Source organism: Danaus plexippus, chromosome 2, assembly GCF_018135715.1.
Source record: "Danaus plexippus chromosome 2, MEX_DaPlex, whole genome shotgun sequence".
Lineage (NCBI taxonomy): Eukaryota > Metazoa > Arthropoda > Insecta > Lepidoptera > Nymphalidae > Danaus > Danaus plexippus.
In genome coordinates this window covers 1,205,697-1,232,599 of record NC_083537.1, presented here as the reverse complement: position 1 = coordinate 1,232,599, position 26,903 = coordinate 1,205,697, and the positions used below count along the sequence as shown (strand labels likewise).

The following is a 26,903-nucleotide window of genomic DNA, read 5'->3' as shown; positions in this document are numbered from 1 at the left end:
AGAACTAATTGGAATTCTATTGGATATGAAATAGGGGTCATTTTGTCAATTAACCTAGAACATCTCGGAGACCTGAGCGTTGTTCAATCCCGGGATTATGAAACGTGTTATCAGAACCGAGAATTAAATGTTACTTAACCCTTGAACTGGTATTAGTGGCCGCAGAAATTATAATATATTATACCTTAAATATACTTAAAAGATTTGTTTATACACTAAATGATAATGCAACACTCTATATCAGTCAAGTAATGGGCGCAGGGAATTCTGTAGTAACCTTAGTATAAGTTCAAATCGTCAAACCTCATGTACCTATTATGTACGAGTTTACCTTAGTGTTGTCGTGAAGTCGCTACACTAGCTACAGTAAATTATTAATTAAAAGTTACGTATTCAGTTTGCTTTACAAAAAATATCCAACTCGGAACGTGTCTCGACGTATTAAAAATTATAAGGTTTTGTCTGATAGTATTTCTTTGTAGTCACTACGGCTTCCTCTTGGCCTGGATATTCGTTGACAAAGTTTCGGTTTTTTGGGTCAACGTACAGCGTACACAAATACTATGCTTTATTAAATACAGCGTTTGGTATCAAAGAAATGTTTACATAGAATAAACATTTCGTTTAAGCGGAACATGGATTTGGGCTTCTATTATAATATGATGGGCACGAAAGCAAGCAAATCAAAATAGATTGAAAATAATTCGCCAATTTAAATATGTACTATTTTTAACATTATTATAAAATCTCAAATCAGAATAGAGGCAGACGGTGACAGTGAGTAGTGTTTAAACGCTGTCAATTTAATCACAACTTTGTAAACTGCATTGACATTATAAACATCACGAAACACAATTAACTGACACATCATTAGATCAGACTGTTTTAAATTGAACAATCAGTGATGTGATGTGATCTCCTTAAACGAGTTCCCGACGAGAGCGCGCCCACGGCCGACCTCTCAACTTCCAACAATAAAGTATCAAAACAGCAGGTATGCTAATTCGTATGACATTAACGTCTCAAGAATGTCTTAATAAAATTCTGATTGCATGTGACTTCGGTGAAAGTATATATATTTTATACACAGCTGTAAAAATATTTTTATTTTTTATTATATTTATGTGTGCGATGATTATAGATAAAAAGAACAAAGAGACATCCTCGTTGAGACGTGACGATGTCTTTACGCTTAATACGTCCGTCCGTCACAGGCCGGAGGCTGGAAATTATAAGAACAAAGCGGTTTGACTGCATCAAATTAAGACGTATGATAACAGGAAGCGGTCATCAACTGCTACATATAATAAACCAAATGAAACTGTCTTTGATACTAGTTCTGCTTAAAGTTCTTAGAAAAAGAAAATATGATGCGAGTCCTGAGACTTAAAACATTCGACTATAAAGCAAAGGATGAGTATGATGTGCGAGTCCAGATACAACTCAAAAATATGTATTTATACCAATTCAGTATATAGCTAAACAACCACTCAATATACGTGACTATCTATCAAAGGTTATTACATTTTTAATAAACGCAATGTTCCGAACGAGAAATAAATTATTATCAGTTATTGAAATCATTTATTCAATGAGAGAAATAAGCGGCATTGTTATAACAGATAACGCTAACAGGTGCTGTCTCAGCCTAATCAGGATTCGCTGAACGATTCTATTTATTATTCCTATTGCGATGGTATATATCAAATCGGATTGTCTGTCTGAAATTAAGCCGAGAACGTTATTTATACTGGATAGAAATACTAAGAGCTCAGCTGATTGGCTGGATCCTCTAAAAGTTTATTAAATAATATCAATTTGCTTCGATACGAATAATTTTATTAGAGTACATAAATCATTCAACTCGCTACCACCAATGTAAATGCGATTTAAAGATTCTTCAATCGACTGTGATTTTTATTCGAGACTGATTCCAATTCGCGTTTCTATTTTGAATACTTAACGCGACCTCATCTAACGCAATCACTTCTGTAAACGTGGAAATATGTACGACAAACAGAGCTATGGCGATGGCTATACACGGGTTCACACGAACGCAGCCGAACACGCCCGATCAGCGGTAGCAAACGAACAAGCCAATTAGGGACGCGCCGATAATGAGTTGTCAAAACAAGGATTTCATTACGCTCACCTAAAAATACGTTTCAGTTACCTCTGTACCGAACGCGTAAGGTCCAATATCGTGTAAGCGGATCCTAAACATTTTGTAAATTTAATGCCAAAGTTGAACTGTGGAAGTTCGGTTGCGCAACGTTGGATTTTAAAGTTTTACGCTAATCCGACAATTAGTGTGTACCCTTGTTGCTGGTTTACTTACCACATTTAGATAATTTTTCAAGTTTCTAAATTAATAACAATGTACCTAAGTATACGAGAAGCTTTCCGCAGCCAAGTTAATATAAACAGAATCCACATGATGTTACGAAGATTGCTGCCCGTATATTTGTTAAGTAAAAAGACAGTTTTGTCTTAAACTAGTTGAAACTTTGCTTGATAACAAAGTCGTAAAAAGCAACAATGGGCCTCCAGAGACCACTTAGAATTTAAAGATAGATGATATGTAAATATATCTCTGTTTACGTTTACCAACATAAATATAATAAATAAATCCATTCGAGAACCCCGAGAGGCACTTTACATTAAGGTTACACGACGTAAACTGTTAGGTTAAAGTGTATCTACATCTATAGTCATTTCAATTATTTAAAATTATATAAGATTTTCGTCTTATTGTTAGCTTACAATTTTTTGCGATAAAAAATATGTAACATGTAGGGGTAAAAGCTAAACGGAACCGACTGAACTATATATATATATATTTAATAGAGATCTCTGAATTGACCTTCGAGAGATTATTACATATAAATAACACAAGCACGTCAGATATATAACTGTGTTTGGGTGTACGGATACGTCTGTCTATAAGTCGCTATAAGCTTCGTACAAAAACATGACATGCGAACAAAATCGCATAATACAAAATACAAATTTATAATTATTTTAAATAATATTTTATTTATTCGACATATATGTAAGTGTGTTGGTACATCCATCAAAATGAAATTGTAGCGAACATTAACAATGTCATTGGATTTTTAAATCTTACGGTAAATCCGTCCGAGCCATTACCTAAATGAAAATTCCTTTCGGTTTTGTGATGAATCTTAAATTTGTTTACGACTACAAACGTATATTCCGGGAGATGCGAGGATAAATAAGCATCAGGTGCAAAAAATATTATTTTAAATGAAATACTCCCCGAGATGAAAATCAGATAATGGATTTATCAGCTGCTAACAAATAAATATTTATACGTAACATTGAAGGCAGTCTTCGCATAGGGCATCCTAAGTGGGTTCCTCATTGAATCCGATTTCTTTGTACATACCGAAAAAGTTGTAAAGCCTCCTCATTCATGTAGGAACGGCGCTTTCAAACACATGAATGTACAGCCTCTTACTATGACAGATGAGAGGAAAAGTGGATTAACTAACAAGCAAAAATCCATTTTGGTAACCCAAATCAAATTGTAGGTACGGCGAGTAAGGTACACGAATTAGTCCTAGATTACACAAAGCCAATTTCAATGTAGAGGTAAACGCTCGCTCGAAGCGTTTTAATGAATAGTTTGGGAATACTACTAGTTAATGTTGTAAGTAACAATTAAAAACTTTCAAACTTTATGCCGAGGAATTATTTCAGCTAAAACTTAGTTTCTGCTTTACATCAGTCTGCACTAAAAAACTGGGTGACTAAAAATAGGTCTCCGTTTAAAACCCTCAAAGCTTACGGGGCAGTGCGACTGATGACGTTTGTAACTATTCAAATGCAAGTTTAACGAGGCCAGATTTTTATAACTTCGTTTAACTGAAGTGGACTGTTCAAACATTGATTCGATGAAGTCACCCTGGGACATTTTATACTTATATTAGTTATAATTTATCAGACTGATATTCTATAGGAACACTTTAAATATTAAAGTTCCAATACGAATTGCAATTCCAGAGTGCACAGAAACCTTGTTCCAATTATTTTCCAGAGCGAGCTGTCGCGGCGAGTCTATATAATTCAAGCGAGGCTATCAAACCGCCAGCACCATCGATCTTCGGGTGTGGAGCTTTGGAGACTCGTCGCCACTACAACGAGTAATGGACGGTCCACATTCTGGAACGGTTACCTCAACAGATACGTGCCCCCATACAACTCGGGACGACTGTTATCTTACTTAATTCATATTATATAAGCATCATTTATCTGTGCTCATTTCATTAATTACTACTTCCGAAGGACAATTATTTTCATTTAAATCTTATCAAGTTATCTCAAGTAGTGTTTACTGCAGTCTACATATATAGGTAATTATATGTATGCACGTAAATCCTTAGTTAAAAGTCTTGAGCGTATTCTATTTAGAGATGACAGAGCTCGTCGGGAACATATATCGCGCTTTTATAGCCGAAAGCTGTATAAATTACGACTCCAAGATGGAGTGTTTAATTACTGCAAAATTTTAAAGCCTTCCCGTCCGTTTCAAATAAAACCAAAATATAACATTCGTAACATATTAAATATTCGTATGGACCATAATTATATGATTCCATTCATTTTAAACTCGTAAAGAATCAATGTTTATATAACGTAAGCAGTAAGAGTTGATTGCTAAGTGTGTTTTGAATCAGTTGGAGCTGTTATATCGTATTGCACCGCAGATATTTCGTCTGTAGAGAGTCTGTAACATAATATGGTCGTCGTCTTGGCGCCGCGACGCTGCTTTCACGACGTGCCAAACGCTATATCGGTTGAGATGTTTAAAAACTTACTAACGAGAAAGTTACTCTACCTGTATGCATCGCCTCAGTTTAATTGTATGAAATTAAGCAAATAAGATTCTATATACATAATGGCAAATAATATTTATTCAAATCATTGAACACGAACAAATCAACGGAAAAGCGAATTTAAATCAGAAATCCTAGTTCATTGGTATCATAAATCGAATGCAATTAATTAAATACAAAACATTAGCGTCTGTATGAAGAGACGTATAGCTGTAATATTAAAAGGCGCATCTGGTCCTCATAGCCGGCAAGTATAACATTACAGCAGATTTCGTACGCTCCGTCAATAAGCTCGGCTTGGTCGTGATGCGAATAAAAATTATCAGTTTGTTGATATCGTAGTGATCTTCATAAGTGCTTGTAGCTCGTGAATTGAATGCTGCTCTGAATTCAGATCAATGGGTAATGTAGTACTGCGTAATATAATCTTAAACCTAACGCATTTCGCTGTAAAAAAAAAATACTCTTTGAGCTAATACGTCATTGAACAATACCTAATATAACGCAACATCAAACACTGTGTTTTTAGAATATGTTTAGACATAAACGAATTAAACAAACAACAGTTATTTAATTTATAAACGAGTTTGCTCTTTATCAAATTATCAATTAGCGAGGCACCCATCGCTGCCATTAATCTGACGAGCATGAAGCCTTCGACGTGACCGACATACTTGATACACGAATTACATTCAACAGACACTTTAATTTGTACAATGATAAATAACGCTAGAAGAACCATCCAACATACACTCGTTTATATTATACTTGACTTTGCTCCAAATATATATATTAAATATATAGTTATCTTTTTAAATTTAATGGATATAAAAGCATTTATTGTGTTGTTTTTAGTCTGTATTATAACATTATTTTTTTTCGATCGTTACCCCGCTCTCCCCAGGTATTGTGGTTCACGAAATGACGTCAGTTAGTCGTTTATAGTTTTAATAAATGCCCCATATACCAGTCCTTTGTCTCAAACAAACCCCTATATAACAATAAGTGGGTATTGTTCATTCATGGCAATCATCGTAAAAAGCTTGCATCTGTGGTTTTGCCACTTGGTTGAGCTTTACATCCAAAATTACAGTTCATTGCGTGTTACGTCGCTACCATCCAGATCTACAGACCTTTTATGTTTCTCAAACGTTATAAAAACATTTATTTTATGACATATATTAATAGTATTTAAGTTTCGAACACTTCTAAACAAATTAATATCTCATTCCGTATACGGTAATCAAAGATGTTTTCATGGTGGGACGGCTATTACACGGTTGCTCCATAAGTCAACACTCACGATGCGATCTCGTTGTGTTACGTAATCCGTTATAAAACACATTTTTGTCTCGTTACATCCGTAACGATAAACATCAGAGCTAAATAAATGACATTAATAAAGTCAAAGCTCCGAGACGCGTCGCACTGCTTTCCCTTTTAGCATACTTGTATGAATACTCACTAATAGAAATATATTGAGGTTGATTCAACTTTATAAATAAACTTCGGATAATTATTATATAATAATTTCTCACGTTGCTGGTTGGTTTCTTATTCAAAGGATCCCGACTTTCATATAATAAATCCTATAGAATGTCATGTGACTCTGAAACATAAATAATTTCTCACAGACGACGACACTTCTCCCCAATAATCATCTGAATCAGGAAATGGTTTGTTTTAACATCATCTGTTTTACAAAAAAAAGAGCTATAAAAATACAAACGGTAAAAGGAATACGCTGATGTATGGTTACCTGTTATCAGAACCAAATCTACTAAACGGATTTTTGTTAAACTACATCTAAGTAGTCATCAAAGTAATCAATATCGATCTCATAAATTTAAGGTTTCTACAGTTCATATATATTGAGATACATGATACAGCAACGTTTCCTCGCTGTATATAATTCATCACAAAAACACTGACAACCAAGTAGCGTACTATTATGAAAGTATAACTGATCGCGGGAGAAGACATCTGAAACGTTTCTTTTATCCCCGCGCGGCTAAAATTTGAGTTTGTATCGAATCCACTCAACTATCGGAAAAGTCATTTGGGACAAGTGCTCGATCGTACATTTATGTTTCAGCTTCGCATCGGATGAACTATGACTTCAAAGTACTTAACGGGCACGTTTTAGCAACTTTATATCTTACTTTGTTCAAGCAACACAAGAACAACGCGTGATGTATTTGAGAGAGCGGATTCTGTGCGAGATATATTACTGAATACGAATTACCCATATCACGTTAGTTTTTTAATATTGTTTGTTCAAATGATATACGCGTGTTATCTAAAGCATTAAATTATGTTCTGTTCTGAACCGTTTTTATCAAAGCAATTAAATTTCACGCATAACAAAATATTCGTTATTTTTTTTTCATAGTTAAATTTTATTTGACGTCGTAAATACTTATATAAAGGGTGAATAGTAGGAGATTAAGTAAATTTCTCCAATTAGTGAGATTTCAACCAAATTAATTACCCAAATGTATAAAAAATTATCATTTCATTTATCTTTGGAATAACTGTGCTATATGTTTACTAATTAGAGGTTAGATGATGATTTCTGTGAAACAAGAAAGGTCTGAGAGGAGGAGGTTTTAATGGAATGTAAGATATACATATACGAAATCAAAATGCATTTGTACCATAGGAACTTACACATACCTTATTTGTTATTAGTAACAAATTACTTTCATTCAACGCATACATCGCTTAATAACTTATATAATAAAATCTATAAATATTTCTCCCTTTCATGAGCACCGGAAAATTTTATTAATTATATAATAACATCTTAATTAGTCATCTCATCGATAAAGAAGCTGACGCGCTGTAATTAATATTCCTTAGGACTCGTGGGAAAGAGTTTAAAGTATAACATTATAATATAAGGAAATAAGTAAAAATACTTCGTGATTTTTATGCAATTGCATAATAGAATTGTAGATATTTACTGATATATATAATATCATATAGAATGATTTGAAAAAATGTCTTCACCAACGCGTTCTCTTACGTCTTATTTTAGAGATTTGAAATGCAATATGGTGATATTCATTATTTACTGATAACAAATTACCGTAAGCTTTATTTTATCCGAATATGATTAAGGTATGGCTTCCAACACTTGTACTCAGAGAATTTATCAGATCGTCTTCAGTATGAAGCGGATGTCATTCCTGCCGGACCAATTCAAACCTAGTTAGGCTATCTACGACCCATAAATAGGACTGAGGGAGAATAGTGAATCTTTCGAATGCATAGGCGCGATCAGATATTACACTGCACTTGACGTGATACGGTACAAATTTTGCTTAGATATTTGCATATCAACCAGGGACTGTCATTATCCCCAACCCGGCACAATAGTGCGTTTGTGCCGTATCATTCGCTTCGAATTAATACCCGGTTAAATTATTTCCAACCAGCGGCTAGGGGTTATTTCACACGGACCAGCTCTAATAACGTCGATTATAAATAACAGCCGACTTGTCTATAGAATATCACCGTTTAGCCAATAACCAAACTAACAGCGCGTATATTTATAATCATGTCAATCAGATTCCTAACACTGATTAGTTTTTGGATGCAGTTTAGTTACGCGATAAATCCGAAAATCCGATTATTTTACCAAACAATGTACCTATATAATATTAATTTCATAATAGCTACACAGAATTAATTAACATGAGGGATTCGAGTGAATAAATTTCTAAAAAACTGGATATAACGTAGCTAGTATAAAATCCTCTGGGTTTATTATTTATTAAAGTAAGAAAACAAAGAATGATTTACCAGTCTCCAGGGCGGAGCAGAGCTTCGGGTCAATTTGTCAATCCTTATTTTGGGACATTTGACAGAGCGTCCCGAGAGTAACCTCACTAAACAGTTAGTTAACGGTTCGGATTTTTTTATACTAAAAAAAGATATATTTCCTTAGCAACCAGATGTAGTATTTGAACCGTCAACAAAACTAGCCGCTGTGTACATGTTTACCGAGTCCTGATAAAGGCTTGTGTATACTACATACGCAACAGTGGCGCTCTGTCTCACGTGTGTTCCCAGGGCTACAATGGAAATCGGATAAAGGCTCTTGTCCCGGAGAGGATATAGTCTGAGATATATGATAATATCAACACGACTTGTTATCGTCTTTGGACCAACGGAGTCTGAAACGTGTGTTCAAAATATATACTAAGTATAGACAAAGTTTGTCCTTTGACCCATTTATACTTTAATACAATTAGTACAATAGTTATTTTCTATGGTTATGTTTGTGGATGTCAATGAACCTGGACCAGTATCAAGAATGTAAGATTGTGAGTCAAATCCTCTGGGTCCGCACGCGATGCTCTCAAAGGGATCAACTTCTTTCTGAGAGGAATACTAAAGCATTTTATTGAATATATGTTAAACTTTTCTCTGAGATCGCGTTTTTTTAGGGTTCTGTAGTCAAATGGCAAAAATCGGAAACCTTATAGATCGTCATGTTTGTCTGTCCGCCTGTCCGTCCGTATGTCACTATGTGAATTATGAATAAAAATTCATAAATTTAAAAATTAAAGGGGGACGCACTCCATACATGGAAATGATTTAAAAAAAAATAATTTCAGCTAACTTATACGTGATCTGCGTCTATGGAAAGGGCTTTAAAAAAGACATGAAGTTTCCTAAAACCATTTTTCGTCAAAATCAATTGTTTGAAAGGTAGACGCTTTCAAAGTGGAAAAATGAGTCTCACCCTCCCCTCTAACTTTTAAAATAAAAGAATGAGAAAACTAAAAAAATATGCTGTAGATTTTGATGGAAACTTTCAACGAAAATTGGTTTCAACGAGTTATCATTATTAGTTTTTAAGAAATAAACATTTTCAAAAAATACATATACAACTTTGTCGTTCATACAAACACTATGTAAAACCAAGTTATTTTTTTTTTATAAAACATCGACCAAAGTTACAACGCACTACAATAACTTTATATTATGTCATCTACTTGCTGCTACGGAACCCTTCATGGGCGACTCCGACTCGCACTTGTTTAATTTTATTATGCTCTGCACTAGATTTTTTCTGCTAGTATTAGAAAGCGAATCACTGGAATTAATTGTTTCCAAACAGATCGCAGTGTTATTGAATATAATAAAGAATATGCAAGGTGTCGTAATCGTGGTTAGTTAAAAAGATACCTTAATATAATGAAAAACCTGACTAAAAGATAATATAACAGCCATCGCCACGTTTACTCTACTGAATTTCAACGCTAATGTATTTTTAGAAAACCTTATCTTTATAGGCCTTTATTAAGCAATGAACTACTTTCTTGATGTAGCTCTTAAATTGTATCAAATTTATTACAAAACAAATGCAAAACTACGTAAGACTTGTTTCCTTGAAAATATGTACATTTAAATACGAATTACTAAGAATATTAAGCATGAAGTTTGCAACAATTCAGCTGTAGAAAGGCAAAGCTATTTAACACGACCTGCATTTATACAGAGACTGTAAATGTAAGCTGTTGAAAGCAGATTATTTTAGAATAAGTAATATATATGCATACTCGTTTTAAAATCGTCTAACAGTATTCTGTTCGGTGAACTGCGTAATGTGCAAGTATGTTGAAATATTTACACAAAGCAACCTTGTAACATGACTCCACAAACGTTCGGACGATCTGTGGGCTTATTATAATTAATATAAATAATAATTTTTATAACTACCTCGTACTTCATAATGTGCAAAAAGTTTCGAATTACAATTATATTGGCAGATTTTTAAATATGTCGCATAGAAAATAGTGTATTTTGTGTTACTGATAAACTCGTGACCCCATCTTGTATGCAGACATTTAAACTGTCTTTATCAGAATCATTTTAATTTAGGAATACGTGAATCTCGCTTAATAATTTGAATTAATATTCTTATATTATGACTGATAGGTGAGTTTTATAATCGTTACGTTCCGGTGTGAGCCAGTCACGATTTATTTACTTTGACCGCTAGTCATTTTCCGTTTCGCAATACTCAGTACTTAATATGTTATCTCGATGTTATCTCGCTATCGTCATATTATCGGTCGTCGACGTAACGATTTCTGTGTCAGATATGTTTGTTGAACAAATATTGTAACGTCGTCAAAGTCTTTGATGTTTTTTTTTTTTATTATTAATATTCAATATCTGGTTTTGGGACAGTTAGTGTATACGGTGTATGTGTTTGAAGCGAATGACGTTTCCGTAATTACGTCTAAGAAGGATTTCTTACGTTACGAACATTTTTTTACTTAGCACTGGCTTTATGAAATACAAACTGTTGAGTTGATATACTGGTGTGACGTCATCAATAACATTTAAAAACAGAAAATATTTTATTTTAAAACTGTCAGCCGTCTATCAAAAGGAGATGTTTGGACAGAGGGATATAAACTTCAGCCTATTTTAGCCTGACTGGCATGATGCTATTTATAACAAAAATGTTTCAAATATCTCAATTACTTAAAAAAAAATATTTTATATCTAAATGGGAGCATATAATATTTTTTAATTATAAACGCTCAAAATAGTAATGAAACGTAAACATGGACTGATAAATAATTGAAATGTAATTTGATAAATTTTATATATGATAAAAAAATGTATTTCTTTATTATAAACAGTTTATTAGAAATTGCATAACAACGTCATTCTTTTATAAGACGAACGGTTCCGTAGGATGTTTTCGTCAAATCACTGCACCGTAATGGATTCTGATTTACCTCATTATCATTGAGACCATACTAAATTTTCCCTTTATAACAGTAGCACAAAAGGTGTGCAAGCCGTTTTCAGTTAGAAGCGCACGCTGTAGTGCAAAGCCGAATATATAAATCTTTGCAAAAGCAAGGCTGTGTATACACTGTTTGTTTCTTTGATTTTGTTTTCAAAGCGTATCGATGCTGTGTAGCCGTTTTCACAACTTGAATTTCAAACTATTCAGTTGTAACAGTATATTAAGATGTTTGGTTACGGTTTATTTTGATAATAATATTATGTTTGAGGAACAGAGTAATCTCAAATGAGAATCCCAATTTGCCGTGAACGCTCGGATGCACCTAAAGACATTACATTGTTAATTAAACATGACCGGTCGACACATTCAATGTAATACAACCGACTTCATAACGTCCTGTTGCAATTTTGAGGATGTTACTTTGAAGTTAAAATGGATAAAATTAACCCATACTATAAAAACATTTAGTGAAGCAAGTACAGAACAAAGTTACTGTTGCGTTGTTTCGCATAGTAAAACCCTGAATTTTCATTGTGCTAAACGAATACCAGAATTATACTGGTGATTTTCTGTTACAGGAATGCCGAAACAAAAGTTTAAAACTTTTAGTGTAATCCTCGTATTGTGGTAAGCAGTGAAAAGCCAGCTGTATGTAGTCCGTAACGACGATGACTTTCAGCTGAGTGAAGTTGATGTCAGATATGTTCAATTAAACAGGACACGTGGCACGCAGCTTGTATCGTATGAGCCTCCTTCGCGTACACGACTCGCGATATTGGCTCACCGGAAATTTACGAGCTAAGCTATAACCCATAACAGCCCATAACCGGTTATAACTAGACATAACTGGATTATTGTCAGACATTATGACTGTGGAGGGTTTTATTCTAGCTCATGTATTATGTACGCTGGAAGAACACATTTGGCTAAATATCGGATGCTTTTAGCCGGCTGACGTCACGCAGGCAATTCCCGACCATCGCGCTTTTATTGTTTTATCTTAAAAAATACAGCGAAAAAGTAGATAAAAGTCCAAGAGGAAAGAAAAAATGATAATTGTAGTACGATGGAAATGACAAAGAATTAAAAAAATTCGGTTTAATAAAATGAGGGATCAGATTCGAATCCGATGCGACCTTTTGGCTACGGTTTTGGGGTAGCGATGCCAATACGTGCCTTTTAAAATTCCCGAACATTCCGTGATTGTACGGAACACTCATATTTGATTGAGTTTCAGCCATCTAAGAGTATAATCCTACAATTTAATGTAGCATATATGTATTATAAGGCCATTTTATTTCGAGAATATAAATCGTCGATAACTAAAAGTTCTTAGGTGATCCAATCGGAGCGTCACACACTATCCTGTAACTATCGATCGAGTACTCATTCGAACGACAGATGGTCAAACCAATCACTAGTAATGAGATCCTAGCATCGTGACGGTGGCATTGGGACGATAAATGACGCTACATTATACAAGGACTGGGATATTTGTCACATATTAATTATAAATCAATTTACAAAATTTCCATAGATAAGTCAATGAGGAATACAGGAAACGTAAAATTAATACGATTCCTTGTAATCTAGATGTATGTTACCTCACTCAATATAGAGACGATGACATTAATTTGGATCTTAATGTAAATTCCTCATGTAGCAGTCGCACACTTCAAATTTAATTGTGGCGGACCAGAGCTTTAGTGCGTTACAAGTTAGAAATAGCTCAGACTATAATATATTATAATATGTCTCCCATATAGATTTTTTGTAATTCCGAAATAGTGTTGCAAATATTATCCTTTTATTATAAGAGCCTTTAGATTTCTATAATGTGTAATGTGTTGTTTTACTTTCTTATAATATTTTTTATGTATCTCAACGTTAGAGGTACTACGAATTGGGTAAAGGCTTTTACCACTCCTGAACGTCAGTTCTCAGAATATTATGTGTTCCCAGGATACTGCCCACATTATGCGGGTTAAAAGATTGCTATAAAACGTTCTTTGTAGTGTATGATAACCTTTACCGAGTGTTATTAGAAAGAATCCTAATTGCGAAGCTGAACAGAAAAACATAATACACAGCTATATTCGACGTATATAAACTTTTATGATGATATTTTGTCTTCAGGTGTAACATATGGTTCTAATATATTGTCAAAAAAAGGGTCCCCTACAAAAAATCCCCGTCAATATTATTCGATCCAAGTATTTATGCCCGCGATTTTTCCTCGCATGACGGTATGGCGATCATGGGCTATTTTTTATCGTCGTTCAACCTTTTTGCCGGTCAACGAACAAACATTTTTCACAGCGGCCCGTTTGATAGACACTGTATCGACGTAATTGGCCTTTGTACGTGAAAATTGTTGTTTAAACGTGGTCACCCGCATCGTCGGCTCGCAACCACAAAAAAACTAGTTATGATGGACGATGGTTGTAGCAGTTTTTACTGACCGTCATTTAGGTGACAACGAATGTCAGTGAGATTAAGTATTATGTATGGAAAGTCTGTGGTTCTGGCCAAGCGTTTAATGAATTTTCATTCCTCGAGCGGTCTTCGTTTAATGAATGTACACAAGAGACCAGTTTGAAATAAGTCACAGCTTAAATGAGAGTCGTAAAATAGTTTAGGTGTGGGAACTTGAGAAACATCAACGACTTACATTGTTCGCACCCAGACGATAGACAAATGTTTGGCTTCGCTAACCCACGTCATATGATCACTGTTTGAACTTTGTGTAATGAGTTTGGTCGGATGTATTGTACTTAAAGCCGTGCGGTTCAATCGATCCAAAGAAAAAAAAGAAGTTAAACTGAGGAAATCTTTACAAACTCAAATATTCTACACAAATTCAATTATCTAAAAAATACATCAAGCTGAATCAGCGAATGTTCCTTTCGTATTGATGTTGAAAATTTTAAAACCTAAAATCCAATTCCACTAGCAATTTTTACTTGTAACTGTTTCAGAGACCATCGCGAATTAATTGATTCTCTGATATTGAATTTACGAATGGATTCAGTTTTACAATTCATTAATATTCTTGTTATAAGAGCTTTAAATGGGTTGCTGTTTTTACAATCAAATAATTCGGGTGAATGATATGACTTTTAACTTGGGTAGAAGTGTATGGAATCCGCTTTTTTGTTTCCCACTTTCACAAACATTGCTGGCCAACTATATTAACAATAAACCATTAATTTTTTTTAAAAAAAAAAGTAATAAAAATGATTTATTCCGATCAAAGTGAACAAAAACCGGTCGCGAACGTGTTTTGAGATAAGGCAGACAGACTGCTTTTTCCGCGAACAAGATTTAAATAAAATATAGGTTATAATTCTAGAACTGACATCTTTGTAACGGAGTGTGTCACTATCACTGATTAAATAAGCTATATTTAATTAAAACAATTAAATGATTTTAAAACTTCGATGTAAATGAACAGCATGTTAAAATATTTTTACATATATGTATAAAACTCTGACAATCGGACGCCACGCCGCAATAAACGCTCCCCTCGCAGGGACACCCCACCGAAGAATAATACAATTACAATTCAGACAACCAGATAAGTAAAATACGAGCCCGTTAAACCGTAAAAAGTAATAATGGCGTTTCAAAGTCAACAATGGTTCGGATTATTTACAGGCATCATACGCCGCGCCGCCATTTTGACACCCGCCATGCAATAAGTCACCCCAAAAATAAAATTGTACTTTTAATTGCTATTCCAATGTAGTTTTCTTTCCCGAATACTTTTATACTTAATAAGTTGATGGAATATTATTATTTTTCGCTTAACTGAACTCTGTATACTCTAACACTTTGGCCGAATTCATGCGGAATACAATTTTTGTTTTGTTATCACCTAAAACCGAATAGTCTTTTAATTTTATATGACATGTAATTGATAGTAGTTGTTGAAGGCCGTGTAAAACATTTTAATAATTCATCTGCCAATATATATTTACGTAAAATTGAGTTAGTCACAGTTTATAATAATCGTGTATGCATGTGAGAGCCCTATCACAATCAATTTGTGAGATTAGCTGGGACAAATAGAAGGACGAAAACAAAATCTCATAATAGTATTTGTGCCATAAGCACCATACTTATATGTCATTGTTAAAGAAAATATCAAGTATAATTTAAATGATTCCTTCATTTATACAACCGTCACTATGATTTTTATTTATAAATCCATAGAAAAACTTGATAAAAAATACATTTACTGTATACAATATTTCTAATTAGGGTTGCATGTTTTCATATGATGCGACACTCGATGCTCTCGGCTCTGAGGCTTCCATCGATGGGAGACATCCACGGCTGTTTCATACGAGTTCAATGAGAATGGGAACGTCAATGGGGGTGAGGACTCTTGTAATTACACCATCAACTGAAGCGTGATAGAAAACACTAGCTAATGAATACACCACGTGAAATACACAAATGTTACCACGAGTCTTTACTCGTTTATTAATTAAAATTAAAGCTACATACATTGACAGTGATGAAATAAATGTCTTTCGAATACAATCTCTATGGGGATACGTAATAAAATAAAATTGTTAGTCATAACTGCACATATCCTATCGGAATATTCATAGTGTTCGACGTGTGATATCAAGTCTCAGTCAGAAATAAGTTGAAGTAATCTAATTAATATATATTTTTTATAACCTAACCCCATACAAGTATATGGGGGTAATTCATAATGATTATGGAATACGTATTTAGTTTTTTTTTTAAAGATAGACATTAAAACGCTCGGCTTTAACTGTGTTAGTGTTGGCGTCCCAGTCACCCCCATTTCAATTAAATATTCAAACGTTAGCCACTGCATCGTGTAATGTCTGATAGAAATCTGTGTTATAAAACGGCGAGGTTAATTTATAAGTGTCGATAGCTATCTAACGTACACGTACAGACCTATTTTGTTAGCATATAAACAAAACATAATTACACGTATATGTCTATTAAACAGAGGTATTTAAGGGTCAAAGTGCCGTGGGAAATATCGTTTAAGATACCTTACAAGTCTGTAATGTAACCAGTTAAAGGTTAGGTTCCTAAATCCTACTACAAAAACTGTATGTATTATAATACGTCTTCCATTGTACACATCCATCACGTATGGTTAGGTCACACTGTACATGAATTTTGTAACCGCCGTGATGACAATTCACATACCGTGTGCACATCCTGCGGCGAATATTATAAACACGCGCAGTTTGCGATAACCTCATGCCGTGGCTCAATAGAGGTAGACAGTTTAACTTACAACAACTAACATGTAGCATTACTTGCAAGATATTTTTCTATTATTTTATGTGATTTGTATGATAGTATATTGTCACACTTCTGCCTTGTTTCAATAGCCGTGCTGTAAGATTAGCCTGTAAAGTTATTAAGTCAAATTTAATATAGATCTTTCCGATATCCAGCTATCGATGGCAACATTCAGATAGACAATAACCTTCTTATTTATAATATTAGTGTTTTTTAGTATTTTATTGCATCTCTCTAACAAAACAACTTGACGTTCCGAAACGAGCACTACCTACATCATTTGTAATTACAGTGTGAGCAGACATACATACATCTTAAGGGCGTGCCCGTAATGTCGTGCTTTTAGACAAACAAAAAGATTTTTTACAAGAATTCTTCGACCTTAATTACACAGGAAACATCACGGACCGGAGCCGTATTTAATAAAACCGAATTAAATTTTAATGCTCGCTATTAAAATTAAACTTGAAAGGCGGACGAAGTTTTAAACTATTTGAATATCAATAGATCAACGAGTTAGTGAGGTGTTCAAATAGTGCTTCCATTAATTGACGAAATATTCATGATATTGACTTTAATATAAGTACTTGAAGAACTTAAAACTATTTACACATTCATACTTATACAATATTAGCGTGAGAAAACATACAATACTATGTTGGATGGCCTTCGCCTAAACAAAACTTATTATTATATAACTAAAACACGTATGTATACAATATTAATGTATAATAATTGATATCAAATAAACTTGTTCGTCGGAAGTCAAAGTTTTGTCATAAAGTGGCTATAAAATTAGCTTTTAAATACGCGATCCGAATGGAACCTAATAAAAAAAGGCATATCAATTAAAACGTACTTATAATGAATCGGTTCATAGATGGGTCGTAATTACTCTGATTACTGGGAAGGGTTATAATTAAATTTATTATGCTCTTACTAATTAGAATCACTATTATAGTATAAAATTTAACATCAAATTATATGACATCAAATTCTAATAGAAAATATAAATTTAAAAAATTCCTCGACACGAGCTAGACTCGAACCTGCAAACTTCGGAGTGACGCATTTCAGTTCCTTTGCTAATTGAGATATCGTGCCCTCACTCGGCTGATTTTTCATTGTATACTATATTCTTATATCACAAGAATTAAATTATAATTTGGAATAGTTATTATATTTTTAGTACTAGTATTATAATGATATGCAAATAAAAAGAATTCATTAAATAAATGTTCCGATGAAGTTTTAACTGGCAAATGGGTGAAGTAAAAGAGAAAAAAATCTATTATATTATAAAAATACATATATATTTTCCTATCTACATACACAAACTTTTGTTCAGGTAAAAACTAAGCCTTTTTTATAAAGGGCAAAAAACATTAGTTAATTTCCTTCCCTCAAAATACAAGTATTGAGATCATCGAAATAAGATTTTCCGTTGTTGTTTATGACATAGTCTTTAGAACAAAAAATATACTTAAGACCTTAGTATTAAAAAGGAGTAATTTTTAATATAATATAAAATTTACATTCGTAATACTAATTCATTATCGACAAAAACGCTTTTTATAAACATTGTGTTTACTTCATGATATATTCTGCGCTCGCTCGGTAGTTGTATTTTTTGTCGGTAAGGTCGCTATTCGCTTGCACCGCACGTCACGCACCGCATTGATAAGTAGGTGGGACGTGCGCGCACTCTTTGCATTCTCGCCTTTACTGCCACTCGATTAGACTTGCGTTCTTGACTATGATATATCGCCATTTTATATACTACGTTTATAAAGGATTGTTCAGTTTTCTATGTAACATGTTATATCATCTGTGGGTACCTCCAGTCTTTGCCGCGGATTCAGATGTTGTTAAAGATAAACAAATATCAAGCAAAACGCGAACTAGTTCAGTGTTTAAATTGGCTTCGTAAAAAATCTACATTACTATGAAATACGGTCAACAAAAAAAATATAGTGTAATAAATATTATATCTGAATACAACTGAACAATGAAAAATTTTACTTTTAGCTTAAACAATCTTCCTAGTCGTTTAAATTCATTACCATAGTCATCAGTACAAACAAACTAAAGTCGCTCGAGCTCTTGACTGGAGTGTGACAACACTCGCCAAATAAAGAACTTATAGCATCTCTATATATTAATGAGGTTCTATGAATTAGCACCTCCATATGGTTCTGTCTTGTTCTAACCCGTTCGTATGAAAGGGAAGCAGTTATTGAGCACTGAAGTCGTTGCAGGTGCGTCGAAATGACGACAAATATTAATTTTGGTTCACGCAATAATGATCCTTATGACACAAGCTTAGGGCGGGTAACGGTGTGGATGGTGAGGTTAATTATCGGAGTGAGACTTTTGACACCGTTACTCATTATTAGGTGAGCATTAATCATTTAACATAACGGAGTTAATTTCTTGGAGGTTATGAGTTATAACACAAACATTACAGTTAATGAATGCTGTTGTAAAAGATTTAAAGCCCGCATGGTGTGGCCAGTTCATACTTTGTTAACTAAAATCAACATTACACAATTATATCTGCTATTCACGAATAACTCCTAACCCATATAAAATATCTTAAGTGATTTTAAAAGTTCATATAAATTTTTCTTTGATCGTAAACGTCTTTTCACAAATCAAATTAAATAATATACATAAAGGGATACTACGTTAACTTTCATTAACCGTTTAACAGTTGATAATAAAATACTTGAACGTGTGGTATATTTTATTATTCCAGCCATAAAGATGGTTGGAAGCGCTTTGAGCAACCCCAAGTTAACAGCACAAAAATAAAATTTAATTAAATTCATAGCGTGGCAACACTTAAAAAGGCGTTTACATGCCATCTGCTACAGTATTAACATATCGTTAGATATACATATTTAAATTTGGTTTAATCTATTCCCAAACCTGTTACGAAAAGTTTCTTATTCCAATATGTTTAATAGTATTTACCTCATCATTATAAACTATAATTAAAAATTTCACGCTCGGACAGTCTTAATAAAAGAAAAACTTTTATTAATGTAAACATGGTCTCATGGGCCTAATAAAAATGAAATGTTTATTTTAAATTTAGAACTGACGGCCGTGACAGCTGTCCGACGGCCATTGTCCTCCGAGCAAATGAACCATTAAAAATATATTTAAGCATGTTTTACGAAACCACAGCGTTTTAAACTATAGCAAATTATTTAGGTAAGATAGAAATACAAAAAAAAAAAAATAATGTACTTAATTATTACATATTACAAATAATCATATCTCTAAAATGGTCAATTCCGATTCGCTTATAAATATTGGAGCGTGACATCGTTGCGTTGCGTACTGTTGACTTTGGCAGCACGTGTTAAACTGTGGGAACAGACGCTCATAAAAATATACGGGAGAGTCATGATCTGTTTGGCCTCAACTTTTTTACCACTTACCTGCCAGATACCGAAAATCGATAAAATTGAACGAAGCTCAAACCAAACTCATTAACCGATAAATATTTATAAAAAAATCTTTTCGACTTTCGAGTTAGAGCACTTCAATTTTCTAAATTAATTGTATATTTTTTTGTATGGTAAGAATATTATTTCATCTTTGTGTTATATTTCCATGACTGATCCGATGAAAAAACGGTTTTACTGCATTTTTAGGAAAACCTTAAACACAACCTATATACTAAAGAAAATTAGAGAACATTAAAAAAAATATCAATATTCTGTCTAAAACGTAAGAAATTGTTAGTTTACATAGCGAAAATGCGCTAATGCAATACTACCAACTGAAAAAATAAAAATAAATCTTCACGACTCATAAAATCTGTATGAGTTTCTTATTATTTAAATATATACCTGAGGAAACTCAAAAACCTTTTTGTACTCCGCTGTTATTATTACACAAATGGTGTTGAAATCCGCGACGCCGTCAGTTAAACGTCTATTATGTTCCAGAACATTTCCTATGGAATCATTAGAAATAGCGCGAATATTACGTAGCTTATGAATGACGTATTAGAAAGAACCATTCTGCTAAAACAAACAATACCTGAACATCTAGGCGAAACTTACTGGAAGATCTAAAACATAACATCCTCGATGAAGGGACTCATTCAATTTGACTTATCAAATAAAATATGGAACTATTTTAGTTATATTTAATTTCGTAATAAATAAGATAATAAGTTTATTTTAAACCTAACGAAAATGACATTTATGAATCTCGTTCAGAAATATGGATTATACGTAGAATACGTGTCACATTTCGGAGACTCAAGTAAGGAATTATACGAAAACAAATTCTGTAACTCTAAAAAAATATGTTACCGGCTTCCCTTGTTTTATATATAGAATATTAAATATTATGATAAACTATTTACTATTAATTGTGTAAACGAAAGAGGAATAAAGAAAATGTTAAATATAATAAATAGTTTATAATTTCTGCTGATAGGTATATAAATTACGGTTAGAAGACTAACTGCCGATCTAATATACTTGAAGTTTGTTAACTAAACAATCCTAAAACTTCGTTTTTATCCTCAAGACATCAATATCTCAAAGAAACAGAACATGCGTATGACCATTATGATATGTAATAAATTATATATAATATCAAAACACAATTCGTCAAAATATTGCTGGGAATGGTCAAATATCGGACGTCTAGCGACTGGACGCAGGCCAAAATAATCAAGTAAAGGAAGACTGAATGCGTACAATTGTTTATTTTATACTTTTGTTGACCATACGAGCTGCCTAGACGCCTAGAATGTCTTAGGTTTAGGAGCCTAGATCTAAGGCATTCTAGAAAGTTCACTTTCATCACTCACCACAGTAGACACAAGCAATTATTTCAATTACAATATTTAGGTGACAGAAACAGATATATTCCATTATTCGTTGAACGGAACGATATCACGAACCAATTGACCTTCATAGATGCAATTGATGATATAGGAGACCTCATTTTAACGATATAAATGAATGACGTCGTGATTTGTGAGAGTTATTGTAAATTTAAAGGAAAAAAAAAGAAATTCCAATCGTTAATTTAATAAAATCCGTATTTAAATTGGCTTTTAATTATAAAATAAATATTTAACATTCCTCTAAACTAGTTCTTAAGAGTTAGATATGTATTATATATGGTGTTACCCTAGATTTTAGTGTAATTACAAAACACTAGATTTCCTATTTATACCTAATTGTTTTATACAATAACTCAAGGCTATACGTGAACTAAAATGATTCATTGTATGAGTAAACGATATAAAACATCTAGAATGTTGATATTAGTTTCTTAATTCCACTTGAGAATATGCTTCTCATTTTAATATTAATAATTATTTCGGTTTATGTTCAGCTACTATTAAAATATTTTAAACACATAATTTTAAAACTCAAACCCTTTATCGATCACTAATAATGATAAACACTCCAAGAAATTAGCCGTAATTTATGTTTCAGCGTATTACTTTCAAACATTGATTTCAGATTTATTTCCTTTTTTTTTTACAATAGACAACAAGAATTTTTATGTTTACAATATGTACGTAGAAAAATAAGATTTTGTATTACCGTGATAACCTTGAAGACTTAGTCACGTTTAGACTTTAGACGCGAAATCGAGCAAACGAATAAAGCAATAATGTACCGCGTTGACACATCAAACTCACCTCTCTAAAAGACTCCAGATGAAAGCACCAAAATTGTTTCCAATTCAGAAACACATTAGTTCACTTTGCAACGTTACACAGGATTGCACGCTCGTTGAGCACATCACATTTTGCACTCGTTATAAACAAAACAGAGATCCCGTAAGTCTCAACCGATGTACTTTGTAGGATATAAAACATCAACACTAACTGAGTTTTCAAAATTAATTCGTTCGTCGGAGAATACGCGAGCGCGGGAAGAAAACGCGCAATACGCCTATACACGACGCCAGCGGCCGAAAGACTGAGCTAGTGAGGGGACTGGGGAGCGAATGAACGAAAGAAGGGAGTGAACGCATTCGACGCATCTGACCGCTTTCGTGTTAACTTGCGAAATACAGACGTCAAAAGCGTAAAAAAGATCAAATAATTTCACCTGTTTTCTCATTTTATAGAACTGAAAAAATATTTTGTTTTTAAATCTTATTATATAAAAAGTTGCTTTGACCCTTTCGAATTATTGTGAAAACATTAACGTTCAATACATGGATATTAAATAATTTGTACGTATACATCTCTAATACGTTTAGAAGCAACAGTAGCTGTGAAGTATGAACCATTATAAGGCAAATCAATTCGTTACAAATTTGTAACTGAAAATAAAAAGAACATTAGAATATAAGCGTATAGAAAAACAAAATATAAAGAAACAATTCGTCTGCATGACGTTTCGTTGTTTCGTAAATATATTTTTGCCTAAAAATATTGTAACTTTGAATGAATGTTATTAGATATTGTACAGGTAGTCAATACTCCCCAATTCCCAAATAAAATCGAATCAGAATCCCCGGTAGACTGGCGGCGCCTCACGCTTTGTCCAAGTGATTTATGGTCTCAGTTACACGTAAGGTATTCGTAAATAAAGACGGCAGTCACTGAGTGAATTGGGAGGATAGGGATAAGGATAGGGATAGATACATTCATTAGGAACTTTAACTATACTACCTTTTCGTTGACATAGTATAATTGAAAAGTTCTTACAAACTATGACTTCAATAAAACTATCTGCCAACAAAGATGTCTGAACTTGACTTTGATATTTATTTTCACATAAAATAGACATTAAAATTGATGTACACTTTTATAAGTTTTTTCTACAGTTTTGATTTTTATTCTCATACATAATGTTTTTTGCGAACAAAAACATTGTCTGCCAAAATTTTGTTTAGTAAAATATGTAATATTTCTAATAAAAGTTACCCAATCAAGGGTCAACAGTCAACACTGTCAACACAAGCTTATTACAACTTATTTGAACCGCGAAGTTAAATTAAAAATAAATGTTTGTTTATACACTGTCGCGTTCAAAAACTTTTTGTTAATAATTTCTCTTGAACAATATTTTTTCAGCTGAAAGGTTGATTTTATTCTCATACAATGTTATTAAACTTACTCGTCTACATATCCATTTGAGTAATGTTTTGTCATAAATTAGGTACAAAATCTAAAGCCGAATATAAATTTTAATATTGAATAAAGCTAAGTAGAGAAACATTTTAGGGCAAACAATTTATTGAGACAGCCACTGATTGGTTTTAAGTTTGTCTAACGATTTAATACTAAGTGCTCCAAAGTTTCCATAACCTTTTATTAATCAACTGTTAATCGTCGTCTTAATTTAACGATGTTATACTGTAAAGTTTCGAACAGCAAAAATAGGACATTCTGAAAGTCGTCTTAACCAAGACGGTTGCAGGATGTAATCACATATTTATAGCGTAGTTAGGAATTCTGGCTTCCATCCTTTCGCGTCTTATCTTAAACTAAATCTCTACTTTGCGAACGAAAGACGGCTATTAGAACCTTACTGAGCATGAATGAAAATGTATTCTTTCAAAGAATTTATATTCCGACGTTAAAATAAGCTTAAAATTTCTAATAATACGAAAAGAATTCTCGGATACATATAATTTTTGAAATTACGCTGCCCGAGTTCCGACTGCCTCTGAGATATATTTCTATTCAGGCCAGATGAATTGTATATAATATTTTTATTGCAGTTTTAGTAAATGGAAATGTGAAATTAATTAACCTATATTTTTGTGGTTTTTATATTACATTCTGTATCTTGGGGTTTTGTGAATGTTACGGTCTGCGGAACCTTATTTCACCACTTTCGGGTTTTATAATTTTAAAATTATTAAACATAATATTGTGCCACGTACCTGGTGTAATAGTCTAGTCGAAAATATTTTTTTCAAATATTATAATTAATTTTTAAGCAGCATTGGACTGTTAGTGAATGTCGTGACTCGTGAAAGGTACGAAGCTGAACATCAAAGTATTTGTAGAGATCACGACCAATTACAAAAAAAAAAATTATGTCTAGAGAACAATGTTGCCAACAATTAGATAGCTCTCATATAGACTTTTTTATATAAAATTATGTACGGACCACAAATGGTCAGTAGTGGCCTGGAGGTTAAAAGGCCCGCATCTCATACTTGAGGGCGCGGTTTCGAAACCTCGCAAGTATCGACGTGATCTTTTCCGAGTCATATGCACTTTCTAAGAGTATTTAGACATCACTGGCTGGAAGAGGCTGCAGTAAGCCTTGGGGTCTAAATAGCCCCAAAAAAAAGTGCTGGTGCAGAGGGCAAAGAGAAACCGCTGCAACTATCTTCCCAAGAAAGTCAACATGTATACGGATCACTGATACGTGTGACCACGACTAGTCTGCAAAGACTCTTGCGACGATGACGATGATGTACGGATTTCTTAATATAAACTGGGCTTAATCCTACTTGTGCAAAGTTGTGTTTTGCTTAAAATAAGATCATATCTCAGCAAGCTTACTCCAAGATTGTGCTGTGACATTACATACGGAGCGTTAATAGACTTTTATTAAAAAAACTCATAATATATAGTAACCGCAGTTACCTAATTGAATAATGACAGAATTATCTTAAATTACTCATAGCATACGTTTTTAACAATCACTATTTAAATATGTTAAGTTGCGAGAGTTCTTATCACCGACATATCTCTCCTAACCAAAATCATAATTTTGGTAATCAAATTTAATTATTCCAATACAAATTAAATTGATCAAACAAAAGCCCCAAATTAACCATTTACAAATAGATACCCGTATCAGACAATCGCATAAACATTTTGGGGAACACATTCATACAGAATTGTCAAGATCTGTTTCCTAGATACCGAAGAAAACGTGCCACGACACAGCTACTAAATTTTATTTTGAGCACCAAACTAGTTATACGAATCAATAATCCATGTCTCATAACAATAAAGACTAAATTGCCGTGAACTATTATGTACACACGGTAGTTTTGGTATCATTTGTTCATATAATTTCAATAAACGGGACTCCCCTCAGAACATAAATAATGCATGTCGAATTATATATGGAGTCAGTGATAAAGATCGATAATAATGAACAATTCCACGGGTCGTAGGACCTTTAGTACATAGGTAATGAATCCTATATAGTACAGTGGTACGTTATACAAATATAAAACTCAACATTATGTATATTAATGCTATGTATGTACGTATATATACATTATATACTTATATTTGACGATACATTAGGGTTTACTATTGATATAAATTGTGACAAGTTATATTTTAAGAAATACTCGTATTTTTGGAATCTCTCTGATTAAAACATATTTATACTTCCACATTGATTGGAGTGTATCAGAAAAGACTTATTTACTAAAACTATCCAAATTCGATTGCTTCAACATTCGTAAGTAGATATTATATGATAAGACTCTGATCTCTAAGATATTTGAGTTAAAAATGTGAGCATATGTTTGTGACAAATATAAAAATGCATCGCCTTAAGTTTCAAACATATGATATCTCGAAATATGCTGGTAAGCTTATAAATTTTCATGGACGGTGATCCACGTGTGCCGGATGTGGAATTGAACAGGACAAAACCATTTACCGGGCCTTTGAGAACCCGAGTATAATGCAAAACAAGGAGGTGTAAAAAAAATCAACTCACCTCTCCCGGTACGCGCGTTGTACCTAAAGCTATTGATGTAAAGCATAAAATCTCGTGGCGATAAAATTTGATGTGTTTTCAGTTTATACGGTTCACATTGACGCCGCTTCGGACTGAGCTCGTAAAAACGAAATAGTTCCATATAAAGGAGTGACAGATAAATATCGACATGAACCTACCGTCATCACACTTATCATCAATAAGTTTTGCATGTCTTCTATTGGCCTTCTCAAGAAGTTCATTAGTTTTCTGTTCACA

At 33.2% G+C, this 26,903-nt stretch overlaps 1 protein-coding gene across 3 annotated transcripts in view; it reads right to left on the bottom strand.

Moving 5' to 3' along the window:
- LOC116779668 (leucine-rich repeat-containing G-protein coupled receptor 5-like) overlaps positions 1-22,903 on the bottom strand; it is a 116,813-nt gene extending 93,910 nt beyond the window's left edge. For all 3 annotated transcript variants that reach the window (XM_032674062.2, XM_032674061.2, XM_061525967.1), the window contains exon 1: positions 22,628-22,903. The gene's annotated coding sequence lies outside the window, so the exon portion shown is untranslated. The remainder of the gene's footprint in view (positions 1-22,627) is intronic.
- Between the last annotated feature and the right edge of the window lie 4,000 nt (positions 22,904-26,903).